Source organism: Talpa occidentalis, unplaced genomic scaffold (genome assembly GCF_014898055.3).
Source record: "Talpa occidentalis isolate TD23 unplaced genomic scaffold, MPIMG_talOcc4v2.1 talOcc4.3, whole genome shotgun sequence".
NCBI classification, from domain to species: domain Eukaryota; kingdom Metazoa; phylum Chordata; class Mammalia; order Eulipotyphla; family Talpidae; genus Talpa; species Talpa occidentalis.
In genome coordinates, this window is record NW_023603184.1 from 107,387,504 (window position 1) to 107,399,908 (window position 12,405).

Here is a 12,405-nt window from a genome sequence, read left to right on the forward strand (position 1 = left end):
AGAGAGACAAGGAATGTCTGAGGGACTGTTCCAGGCTCAAGGAGATTGTGGTTGAGGATATAAGAGTGTGTCCTTGTTTTGGGAAATACATTCTTGAAATATACAGAAGTGAGGGGGGCCTCTCAAAAAATTACTGAAGACTAAACATTGGCTATCTAGGTGAAGGGGAAGTAAGAGTTCTTTGTATTGTTCCTGCAACTTTTTTTTGTGAATTTGAATTTGTTTTTATTTCGATTATTTTTAAAGACCAAGAAACTCAAGGAAGGATCAAGGAACTGTTTTGGGCTAAAGGATCCTGCATGAGTGATCTGAATTTTGCTATAAAGGAAATCATTACGACAGTTGGCATAACTTCAAGAGTTTTTGGGTGGAGATGTAAGTGTTCTTTGTATTGTTCTGGCAATTTTTCCATAGGCTTGAAATTGTTTCAAAGTAGTTTTTAAAAGTGCAAGTGCTTTTCTACAATACAAACAAACTTAAAAATGTCCTTTTTCTTTGACCAGATTAGGACAGAATTTGTTCCTATTTTTAAGAGGCAAAACTGACTGTGCTTTTAAAGAGCAGAACTGAAAATTGTTAAAATTTTTAGGTTGGAAATACCTGAGTGGTGCATCCATAGGCAAGTCAACCTCTTGATTGTTGTCCTCAAGTATAAATCAGGGCCACATTGTCTCCCTGGTGGGTCATGGAGATGTAGCCTACTTAGGACCCGGTAAGACAAATATATGAACATTATTTTTTGAAACTAGAAAATGCTAATGAATTGTCCACTCTTTTTTTTTTTTTTAAAGATTTATTTATTTATGCATACAAGAACTGGGGTACAGGCCAGAGGTGTGGAGGGTGAGAGGATTCACCAGAGACAGAGCAGGGAACAGAGCAGGCAGACTGACTGAAATACACTGCGGAGGGGAGCAGCGGGCGAGTCAGGAGAGATCTGCTGTGCCATGTGGGTATCTCTCTGGCCGGGGATCGAACTTGTGCTGCAGAGGCTGCGGATAGCCTCATAGGTTGCTTCTTAACCTCTTGTGCCACCAGGGAAGCCCTGAAGTGTCCATTCTTATTGACCAAATGCTGTGTAGACATGTGTTGCAACAGAAACTTTGTTGTTGCTTTGCGGCAGGAAATCAGTGAGGGACACAACAGTTGTGGAGCAGGTTTGCAAGACAAGACTCTGCTACTTGAGCAGAAGTTCTTGTGCCATTTATTGAAAGCATACAGGCTAGTAAAAGCTGATCCTGCGACAGTGGTGTGAGGAATAAGGTCCAGAGTGTGGGATTGGAATGGGGGACCAGGTTTACAAGGAACAGAGAAGGGGACATCGTGACCATGCGTCAGCTCTTGCGTCAGCAGAGTATTTGATGTTATAACAGGCAGAGTTATCCGAGACCACCATGGAGATAGTCACATAATCAGGTCAACAGCGGCCCAGGCATTCCCAGGTCTGCCTCATGATAGAGGCTGTACTCCGTAGGTAGTCAAGGAAAGGAATGCTCCACTGTGATTTGCAGATAGCAAATAAGTCCCAGTTGCCCACGAGTGGCCAGCTAACAGCCACCGCATAGGAACCCACAGGGATGTTTGCTCCAAGTTCTAGTATCTATTAGCAGGATTAGCAGTAGAATTATTCTGGTTTGGTAATGGAAGTCGCTTCCCCTGCCATCTCCTCCTTTCCATGCTTCTCTTTCAACTCCTTGCCCTTTTATTTTCTTTCCTCTTTTTGTGTTTCTCCTTTCTTTTATCAGACCTTGATTTTTCTCTCTTATATGTAATTCCCTGCTTGTGTCTTTTTATTCTTCTCTTTCTCTTCTGCAGTTTTGTTTCCCTACCTGCCTCCTTGACTTACTTCCCTTTTGTTATTGTCTCAACAATATAATGCTGCATATCCAAATTGCCTTTATTCAGAGGAATGTCAATATGAATTTAACTTGTAGCAATAGACTAATAGTAATAAAAGAAGTTTTATTAAAAGCTGTCATTTCTTGATAGCTACTGTGGACCAATGCGTTATCTATACTCACATTTAATCCTTACAACAGCATTTTGGAGTAGGTGTTTTGATCCCCGTTTTACGGAATAGGAAATTGAAAACCAGAAGTTGAATAACCAAAATCAAAAATGGTATGTGGCAATGTCAAGTTTCAAAATCCAAGGTGAGGGCCTCTCTGGTGGCACAGCGGTTGAGCACTGGCTTGCAAAGCTGCCTGCAGCCTCTGCAGTGCCGGATTGATCCCCGGCTGCTCCCCGGCCACCGGAGGAGGGTCCCACATGGCGCGCAGACCTCTCCTGCCGCCTGCTGCTCCCCTCAGCAGTGTATTTCACTCCTTCTGCCTGCTCTGCTCCCCGCTCTGGCTCTGGTGAATTCTCTCACCCTCCCTCGCTTCTGATTGTACCCAGTGCTTGTATAAATAAATAAAATAAATAAAAATAAATAAATAAATAAATCTTTAAAAAAAATAAAATCCAAGGTGAATTTCAAAATTTGTGATGCTTCGGTCCTATTTTATAGCCCAAAGGTTAATTAGTTTCTTAACAGTTGAGTCCTCTGATAGTGCCTTAGATGCCAAGACTAACATTTAGATGAATATCAATAAGGAATCAGGGATAGTGAATCTTGTATTGTCTGTTATCCTAGCAGTGTGTGGAGGGGGGTGGGGGGGGAGAGGGTGGATCTGAATTATATGTCCACATCTGAATGGCTGGTTTTTGTAAGCAATTATTTATAATCAGCACAAGTTGCTGCTGAAAGCCATTCCATCAGACCCTTCCACAAGATTCTCCTTTTGGAGTTTAATGGGAACTAATTATGTGTTATTAAGTCCAAGAGCTATTTCATATACAGAGGCTGCAGTGGTAAACCTCACGTGTCAGGAGCAATTAGTGGCGTTTGGCATGCTGCCTTCAATACGCTCGACTGTGGACAAGCCCTACCAGGAGAGACAGGTTTAAATAACCACCCCGGTGCCATCTGAGCAGTGCATTTCAAAGTAAGAAATTCAGGATATTCTTCTAACTAGTATTTTGGAGATAACATAAACGTGAGCATTAGTTAATTCTGAAAGTTTTCAGATTTTTGAGTGCCTGGAAAGAGCTGGAGACACAAGGCGGATGATGAAGTTATGTCATGTGGTCTTTGAGCTGATTGTGTGGGCTCTGCTTCTGGGCGGGTCCAATAACTAGCCACTGTGGGCTCACAGAACCTGGCATAGCAGAACCAAATGCCAGGAAGTGAAAAATAGGTTTATAGCAGGTTGGAGAAGGTGTGCTAATTGACTGCTTTGGGTTAATGGGAGGTATATTATGCCCCTTTTTTAAAAATGAAAAATGTGGAATTGGCTAATTGGAGTTTGATATCTTTGTTTCTAAAATATATCATAAGTACATATCTTTATGCTACTTTATAGAGAAAAATACAGAAATGAAAATGTGTTTTTTCTTCTGGGAATACAGTGCCATGTTGCAGAAGCGTCTTTAGCTGAGTGGTATGCACAGCCTGGCTCTGTGACTCGTGGTTCTGCTTATTGTTGCGGACATTAGGATTATCTCCTGTCAATTTTGGATTTTTAGCATGTTGCTGAGACACAACTGCAGTAACAGGAGGTTGCTGGAGTGTGGCTGAGCAGTAAAAGCATATGAAAAAAAAGCGCTCATGGGATGACTGGGCTGTGTCCATTAAGCAGGGCTCTGCCCCAGAATGCTGCTCCACTGTGGGCTTAGCTTGGAGGTAATTGACTCTTCAGCCCACAGAGGCTGCCCAAGGACTTTGTAGCAAAAGGCTTCTTTGCTTCCGCCCTCCATTATGAGGCTTTACTATTTCAACTGGACTATTCATATCGACTGTAAAATATAACCGCTATCGGTCTATGGAAGTCCCAGTTGTGCATAGCTTCACGATGGCCCCTTAGCAAATGCTGAGAGAGCGAGAGATAGACACACACACACACACAGATATACATGCAAAACTGAATAAAAATAAAGACTTTGAGGGGCATTGGTTACATTTGGGTGGGTATGAGCTGTCACCTGTTTCAGTATAGGATGGAAACACCTAATAAACGCATACCATTGCTTGAATATGCATTATAAGAAGTGAATATAGAGCCCTTTCGTAAGGGGGGTGTTGTTATTGTGTGAAGTAGAAGGAAAGAACTCTGTGAGGGTAGATGAAGCTATTAACATGATTTGGCTGTGGGGGGAGGAGATGTATGTTGAACTCCAAAGAGATCATTTAGTCCTAAACCTGTTTATTGGGTGTGTGTATATGTGACACATTTTTCATTTGTCTTCTCCAAGTATAACGAACTTCTAAATATTGCCATAATGATATTAGCTGATTCTTGGTTGAAGGATAAAAGAAAGCCCCGCCCATTAGTCAACAGCAGTCTTTTCTTCCAGCCAAAGCAAATGTGTCGCTTTGACTAGTGTTTGCAAATGTGCGGCTTTGACTAGTGAGTGATACTCACAGGATAATTGATTCAACCAGTCATGTTTTTTGGGGATGGGAAGGGACATAAGAAGGAGCAAGCTTTAGACACTTTCACTTGGGAGAACAGATATATAAATGAATGGTTTTGTTCTCCTGAGTCCAGAGCTGTACTGTCAAGGACACTTCACACATACAGTGTTGAAATTGTCCTCATGGGGGTAAATGACCATGGAGCTCTGTGTTTGAAGCAGCAGATACTCTAGCTGTCATGTTCTCAGTGACATAGTAGGCTTTGCTCTCTCTTTTTCTATTGTATACAATGGCACTGGAGGGAAAGGAGAGAAGACATCTGTCAAAGAATTCACCCCATGGAGACTGTAACCAGTGATGGCTTGCAGTTTGTCCCCATCTAACTCCAAAAAGTTCTAGATTTTGTTCGGGAGCTACTCTAGGTGACAGATTTCCCAGGTAATCACCCTGGCTTCCAGAAGTCGAGATTGGTGATGCCATTTTAATCTCTTCTCCATCCATCCATCTAAAATCCATAGATGTTTAAGAACCTTCTAAATCCTACTTTGTAGAGACTCATATATTGCAAACAAAGGTAATGATATTAGCTGAAAAACATTCTTGAAATGCATGACAATTAATTACAATTCCTCCTAACATTGCAAAACTAAATATTATGGAAAGTAGTATGGAAGGATGAAATTGACATAGAACTTTCCTCAAGAAATGAAAAATTGCTCATCCTGTTGTCCAGAAATAGATGACATTTGGTATTAAATACCAATTTCCTTTTCTAGGATTTATATTCCTATAAATCATTTATTGTACTTTTTTAAAAAATAAAAATAGACAGGAGCTACTTTATATACCCCTCTCTCTCTTTACCCCCTGCTCCAGCACGCAATTGAACCACTTTTTCATATTGGTGACTATGTGTTTACATTATCGTTTTTTTAGAATGATAATGCAGTCATCATGTAGAATAACTGCAGAACTCTGCTGGACACGTAGAATGTGTTCTGAGTTTTTGCTGTGATAAACAATATTGTGATAAACATCTTTGTATATATATTTGAGCACTCACTTGATTATACACTTAAGATAAACTCTTATATGTAGAATTATTAGATCAAAGAAAAACACGTTGAAAGCTTACAAAACTTGTTACTAACTTATTCTGATTTTTTATCAATCTGTTATGTGAAACGTGGTCTTTCATTGTTTAAAATTATACATTTGTTTTTCACAATGAGCATTTCTTTATTGTGTTGGCTATATGAATTTTGTGATAAATTAGCTAGTTCCTGTTCTCCCATTTTCTGTGGATTATTCCTAATTTGGCTTATTTTGTGAGAGTACTTAATGTCTTAGGGACATGAATTTCTTCTCTGCCTTGTAGATATTTGCCCCACTTGATTGGAACTTTGGGATTTAGTGAAAGGTAACATTAATCTAGGGGAAGTAGCATGTTTTTCAATATTGAGTCTTGCTATTTGAGAATAATGCATTAAACACCTCTGATTGGAGGAAATGATGAAACAAGGCACAGAGTGACGTTTTTCAGTTTATTGCACTGCCTCCAGGTAGATATGTTACTAAATCATTTGAGAAAACCAAGTAACTGAAGTGTTTTCACCAACTAAGTGATTATATTCCATCTGGTTGGTTTTTAAAGTGTTTTTTTTTTTAAAGATTTATTTATCTATGCATACAAGAGCTGGGGTACAGGCCAGAGATGGGGGGGGTGAGAGAATCTACCAGAAACAGAGTGGGGAACAGAACAGGCAGACTAGCTGAAAAACACTGCTGAGAGGAGCAGCGGGCGAGACAGGAGAGGTCTGCTTCGCCATGTGTGTTGCTCCCTGGCCAGCCGGGGATTGAACTTGTGCTGCAGAGGCTGCGGATCGCTTCATAGTGTGGTGCTTAACCCCTTGTGCCACCAGGGAGGCCCAGAAGTGGTCTTTTTAATGATTTTTAGCACATTCACCTATTGTTGTTGCCTTTTAAAGCCAGTCTCTTTGGCTCTTAGAAATGCTGTGTTTGCTTGAGTCCCTGTGGCTTTGGAACTCTTGACAATTTTATGATTATGCAAATGTTATTGAGCTCATCTTGATGGATGTTCCTGCGCCTTTAACTGTCACAGGGCTGGCTAGTGTGACCTTCACATCAGGCTGCATAAAACATGCTTGCCAGGTCCTAGGACAATTTGGAGCGGTTGCCTGGGCAACCTCACTTGCTTCTCATCAAATACCCAAAGGATAACCCAAGTCCCAGTGGGAAGGCCGTATCCAAAGGGAGGAACTCTGTCCTTAGCATAGCAGAAGTACATTTGTTGATTTTAGGACCTCTTACTAACGTTGGAGGGAGGTGAGGTTATGCTGTGTTCAGATAAGGAACTAGAAAAGGGAGAAAATGAAGGAAAAGGTAATCAAGAGAGCAGGAAGAGAAGAGAGGTGGGAAGGGGCTGCATTAAAATACATGGTGGAAATAGGGGCCTCCCTGGTGGCGCATCAGGTTAAGCACTGCGCTGTGAAGCTGTCAGCAGCCTCTGCAGCATGGGTTCAATTCCCGGCTGGCCCGGGAGCTACCCACATGGCGTGACAGATCTCTCCTGCCTCTCCTGCTGCTCCCCTCAGCAGTATCTTCAGTCCGTCTACCTGTTCTGCTCCCCGCTCTCTCTGGTGAATCCCCTCACCCTCCTGCACCTCTGACTGTACCCCAGTTCTTGTATAAAAATAAATAAATCTTTAAAAAAAACATGGTGGAAATAAAAATAATAAAAGTGAGCAAATCCTTCATACATAAGAAAACACAGTAGTGCAGAGTGAGCAAAAATGTACTGAGAATGAAGGCAGAACAGTCATGTTTAGAAAAATTCCACAGCCAATAAATGAATATATGAGGAGGCAAAAAGAATAGTGGAGACTTCTGAGAAATATACAATATGAAATATTTTTTCCTCTGAAATAGATTTGTCTCTGTAATAGATTTGATCCACTCTGCTTTAAGGAACTAAATTTGTTTTCTTCCTGTATTTTCCGTCATGGCAGGAGCAAATCACAAGTGATTTTTCTGGAAAAAGAATGGTGCCCCTAAAAATCGTAGGACACACTTTGACTTATTATCTGATGAATCAGAACTTTTACAGATTTGAAACTAGTTTAGTTGAAGTCAGGGGTGTGTGTGTGTGTGTGTGTGTGTGTGTGAGAGAGAGAGAGAGAGAGAGAGAGAGAGAGAGAGAGAGAGAGAGAGAAACACAGTGACCTGGGATGTTTGTTTTGCCTGGTAGCAGTGTTGTAGTTGCTCGAGTAAGCAGGATGCTCTTTGGCCAGCAAGGTATTGCATGACTCTGGATGAAAGCTTCTCTGAGGATGTCAGTGAGATGACCATTTTCTCCACTTAGATCCCTCAGGCAGGTGCTTAATTCACCCCATTGATATTTTAAAAATCTATGACTGAAATACCCAGAACTGCTTTTAATACCCTTCCTTTTTGCAGATCTCAAAGCAGGGACAGGGGAGATGCAATTTTACTGTTGTCTGGCACACCCAGCGCTTGATAAAATGTGCTCTCCAAGGTAGTCATTCAAAAACGTTGGACAATGATGATATTGTCCAGATTTCAAACTCCTTGAAAGCTTAGGCTCTACTCAGATGTTTCCTAGAGATTACATCTGTCATTCTAGATAATCATGCTTTCAGTCAGAGTCCTGGCAGGTCAGGGATGCCTCATCTTCAAGGTTTATCTGAGGAGCATTTTAATGAAGGAATTATTTAACGAGGTGAAGACAGGTTCAGGAAACCCTCAGGCAAAGACAAAGCAGTCCAGAGCTGGCAATAGTGGGAACCATGACATCTTCAGAGAAGGAGCAAGAGAGGAAGCAGTTCCAGGGACCCTGTGAGAGCTCTGGCTGTGGGGGGCCAGAGGGGGCCAGACAGCTAGGACAGGCACAGGCAAGGAGGATGGGGGTGAATGTGAATACCTCATTAGACACAGCTATCTGGAAGCCAGAGTGAGGGCCCCTGGTTGGTGTGTTTTCTAGAGGTCAGCTTCCAGGAGCTCAGAGAAGATTGGATAATGCATCCAGGTGGGATTGGGGTGGGGGGTAAATGAGGTGGGGGGTGCAAGTGGAGAATAACCAGTAAGTGTACAAATACCCTTCTGCATTTTAAGAATCTCCTTGCCCTTTGGGACCATAGGCATTTGGGGGAGAAGTTATAGAAGAGTGCCTTTTACAGGAGCTGAGCAGAACAGGGACACCCCTGAGTCTTATATTTCCCCAGTTCTTTCCTCCGCGGTTTGTGCTCCGCTAAGTCTAGTGCTTATTTTGCAATTTTTGTTTTTACATGTGTTTCTCCTCCTCTAGATTTCAGGTCCTTTAGACTATGAACTTCCTTTTATAGGTCTTGGTCTCTCCAGCATCTCGCCTGGTGGCTGGTTTGTGGTAGGAACTTATATCTTGAGTAAATGACAGGTTGATTGACTCTTTCCAGCCTCTTTCTGGATCAACTTGACTTCCATAGTGTATCTTCATAATGAAACAATCCATCCTCTCCCTCCAGAACTGGGTCCTCTGCATTATTATTTTTCAATGAAAATTAGGAGGGATCATGAATCTCATTCCTTATAGCTAAAGCTCTGACACTGTCAGTGACCTTGTAGAGACATTTCTGCTCTCATTATTAGACATAAAATAATGGTTTCAGTGAGCTCCCCCTCTCCAGCCAAACTCTTACTGCTCCTTACCTGGACAAGGATCAGCTTAGTGGTGCTGAGCCAACCAACAGGTATAAAGAGAAAAGGGTGAGAGGTACTCTATTATAGAGTAAGTTAATAATGACTTTTGCCCTAACAGTGTTTGTGAGATTAGAGTAATGAGGAAGAATTGACCTCCATGTATCAGGACTGCTTATAAAATTATAGAAACCCAAACAGTGTGACCAGCACTGGGACAGATCAGTTGGCCCGCAGCTAGCAGAAAGATTCTACATTACTGTGTTCTGCTAGGGTTGCCATAACAGAATACCACAGACTGGCTGACAAACTACAGAAATTAATTTTCTCACTGTTCTGGAGCTTGGAAGCTCAAGATCAATCTTTTGTGTGCCTAATATAATAAACCCCATCACCTGGATTCAAAACAATCAATTCAATTCTTTCATCTTTCGTGTGCCTGATATATAAATCCTGTCGTCCAGATTCGAAAATGATCGATTTAAGATCAGTCTTGTTTCATCTGTACCTCTTTTCCCTCCATTCCCACAAGTTATATTGAAACAAATCTCAGGCTTTGGATAATATCAGTAAGACTTCTTTGGATGAACAAAATTCTTAATTTTAATATAGTCCAATTTGTCATTCTTTCTTTAACATTAAATTTTTTGTCTTAAGGAATCTTCTCTTAAGGTTGAAAGTCTTAAAAAAATAGGAAATCACATTCTTAAGGCTGTCTTTGTGATATTTAAGACTTTGATCCTTTTGCGGTTCATTTATATATCTATATATCTATATATCTATATTTATATATATATATATATCTCATGAGGGATTTGTTTCCACCTTTTCTTCAAGGGATAATCATTGATTCTCAGCTCCATTTAATGAATAGTTATTACTTTTCTTATAGATCCAGTGTACACTAAAGTTCTAAGTGCTGGGAAGGTTGGCTTCTCCTTTGCTCCAGATGATCGCCTTCTCTCTGTGTCCTCACATGCCTTGTCTCTGTCCATGACTCTCCAGATATCTCCTCCTCTTCTCAAGAACACGAGTCCTATGGGATTCAGGCCCCCCTCTCATGACCTTCTTTAGCCCTACTTATCTCTTTAAAGGCATTATGACTGACAACAGTCACATTGGATGTTAGGGCTTCAGCATCTGGATTTTGGAGGAACATAATTCCGTCCTTAACACATGTCTGTGCACATGTTTAGAATGCTGGCATGATCTTCAGTATACAGAGTGGGAGCTGATTGGGTAGGACCACTTCTGCAACTAACTGTAAGGGAGGTTGGTGGCTGAAATTGGGGGACAGAATAAGTAAGCAGTTTCTTTTTTAAAGGCTTAATCTTATGAGAACTTGATTTGTCCTTATTTGTAACTTAAATTTGGTAACTTCTTACCATATAAAAATGCTTAGATCTTTCTGATCCTTTAGGCAAGGATTTCTCAATTATTAATGGCTGATGTTCTGGCACTATCAACATTTCTCTCTGAATAATTCTTTGTTGTAGAGGCTGTCCTTTGGATTGCCAGGTATATGGCAGAAACCCTGACTTTTACTCACCAGATGCCAGTGGCAACCCTGGTGTTGTGACTACCTAAATGTTTCCAGATATGCATTGTCAGATGTCTCTCCGAGGGGCAGAATTGCCCCCAGTGTAGAACCTTATTCTTGTATGAAGTTCCCTTTATAACCAAGTTTCTCCAACTACCATCATCCTCCTTTTCCTTTCATTCCATCTTCACCAAATTTCCCTCTGGATTGGTCCTACCCCTTGTCTCATTCTCCATACCACTCAATCAATTCTGAGTCAAGCTGCTGATACGGCTTATTATGAAAATACTCGCAGGGACCAAAGTGACTTCCTAGAAGCCAAATTCAATGAATGCCCATGTCTTAGTTCTGTAATTTTCTACAGCTTTTGAAACTTGAGGCCTCATTTTATGGCATCCACCCTTGGGTCACCTCCTATACCCTTGTTTCCCTCAGATCCTCTCTCTCCTATATTTTCTAAATATAGGGAGTGCTCTCTGTGTAAGCCTCTGCTGTTTTGCTTTTTCTCAATTCTCATCCCTTCTGATGTCTTTTCTGGACACTACTATGTAGATGACTTCCAAATATAGTTTCTGTCTCTCAGCTGAACTCTAAGCTTACGTGTCCTTTTGCCTTTTGAATATCTCCACTTAATCTTCTATGTGATGCATTAAACTCAATATATCTTAAAATATTCAAAAGCAAACTTCTTTACATCAGTGGTAATCTGAATGTTGTTGGTTGCATACCAAATTAATGAAAAATTTTGGGACTCGTTACATCCAAAATGTGACGTTTATTAATAAATTTTGTTTTGGGCCTCCCCGGTGGCACAGCGGTTGAGCACTGGGTTGCAAAGGTGCCCGCAGCCTCTGCAGTGCCGGTTCGATCCCCGGCTGCTCCCCGGCCATCAGAGGAGGGTCCCACATGGCGCGCAGACCTCTCCTGCCGCCCACTGCTCCCCTCAGCAGTGTACTTTGGTCCTTCTGCCTGCTCTGCTCCCCGCTCTGGCTCGGTGAATTCTCTCACCCTCCCGTGCTTCTGACTGTACCCAGTGCTTGTATAAATAAATAAATCAATCTTTAAAAAAATTTTTGTTTTGTACTATAAAACACATGAAATAAAAATTTTACAGATTAATATTTAAAAATTTAACAGTAAAAGTCTTGTTTTCAAAAATAGTAATAGTTTAATATGCATCATTTAAAAGAATCCAGAATTAATATTGTTATACAGCAAACTATGTACAGTTTTTTTTTTTGTAGTTTATTTTGGTTATTGATTTTAATGTTGTCTTAGTTGACAAAGATATCCTGCAAACATGTGGATTTAAATGGGGAAACTATATTGTTGACTCTGCATATGAAATCCTATTTCTAAAGCAGACTAGTGGTTGCCACATGTGTGGGAGAAGCAACTTATTGTTTTATGACTATAGAGTTCAGTTTTGCAACATGGAAAGATTTCTGCAAGTGTATGGTGGTGACGATGATTGTATAGCAGTATGAATATACTTAATGCCACTGAATTGTATATTTGAAATGGTTTAGGTAGAAAATTTATGTATTTTGCCACAATTAAGAACAATAATTTAAAAATGCTTAACTGTTTAGCAGTGTAGCAGGGTGTAAAATCAACACACACAAATTAGTTATCTTCCTACATACAATCAATGAAATAAAAGAGGAAGAAATTTAAAAAATGATCCCATTTACTA

At 40.7% G+C, this 12,405-nt stretch overlaps 1 protein-coding gene across 10 annotated transcripts in view; it reads left to right on the top strand.

Moving 5' to 3' along the window:
- OSBPL6 (oxysterol binding protein like 6) overlaps positions 1-12,405 on the top strand; it is a 192,927-nt gene that overhangs the window by 36,525 nt on the left and 143,997 nt on the right. The window contains exon 3 of one of the 10 annotated variants that reach the window (XM_037523618.2): positions 247-375. The exons of the other annotated variants lie outside the window; for them this stretch is intronic. The gene's annotated coding sequence lies outside the window, so the exon portion shown is untranslated. The remainder of the gene's footprint in view (positions 1-246; positions 376-12,405) is intronic. 10 annotated transcript variants of the gene reach the window in all.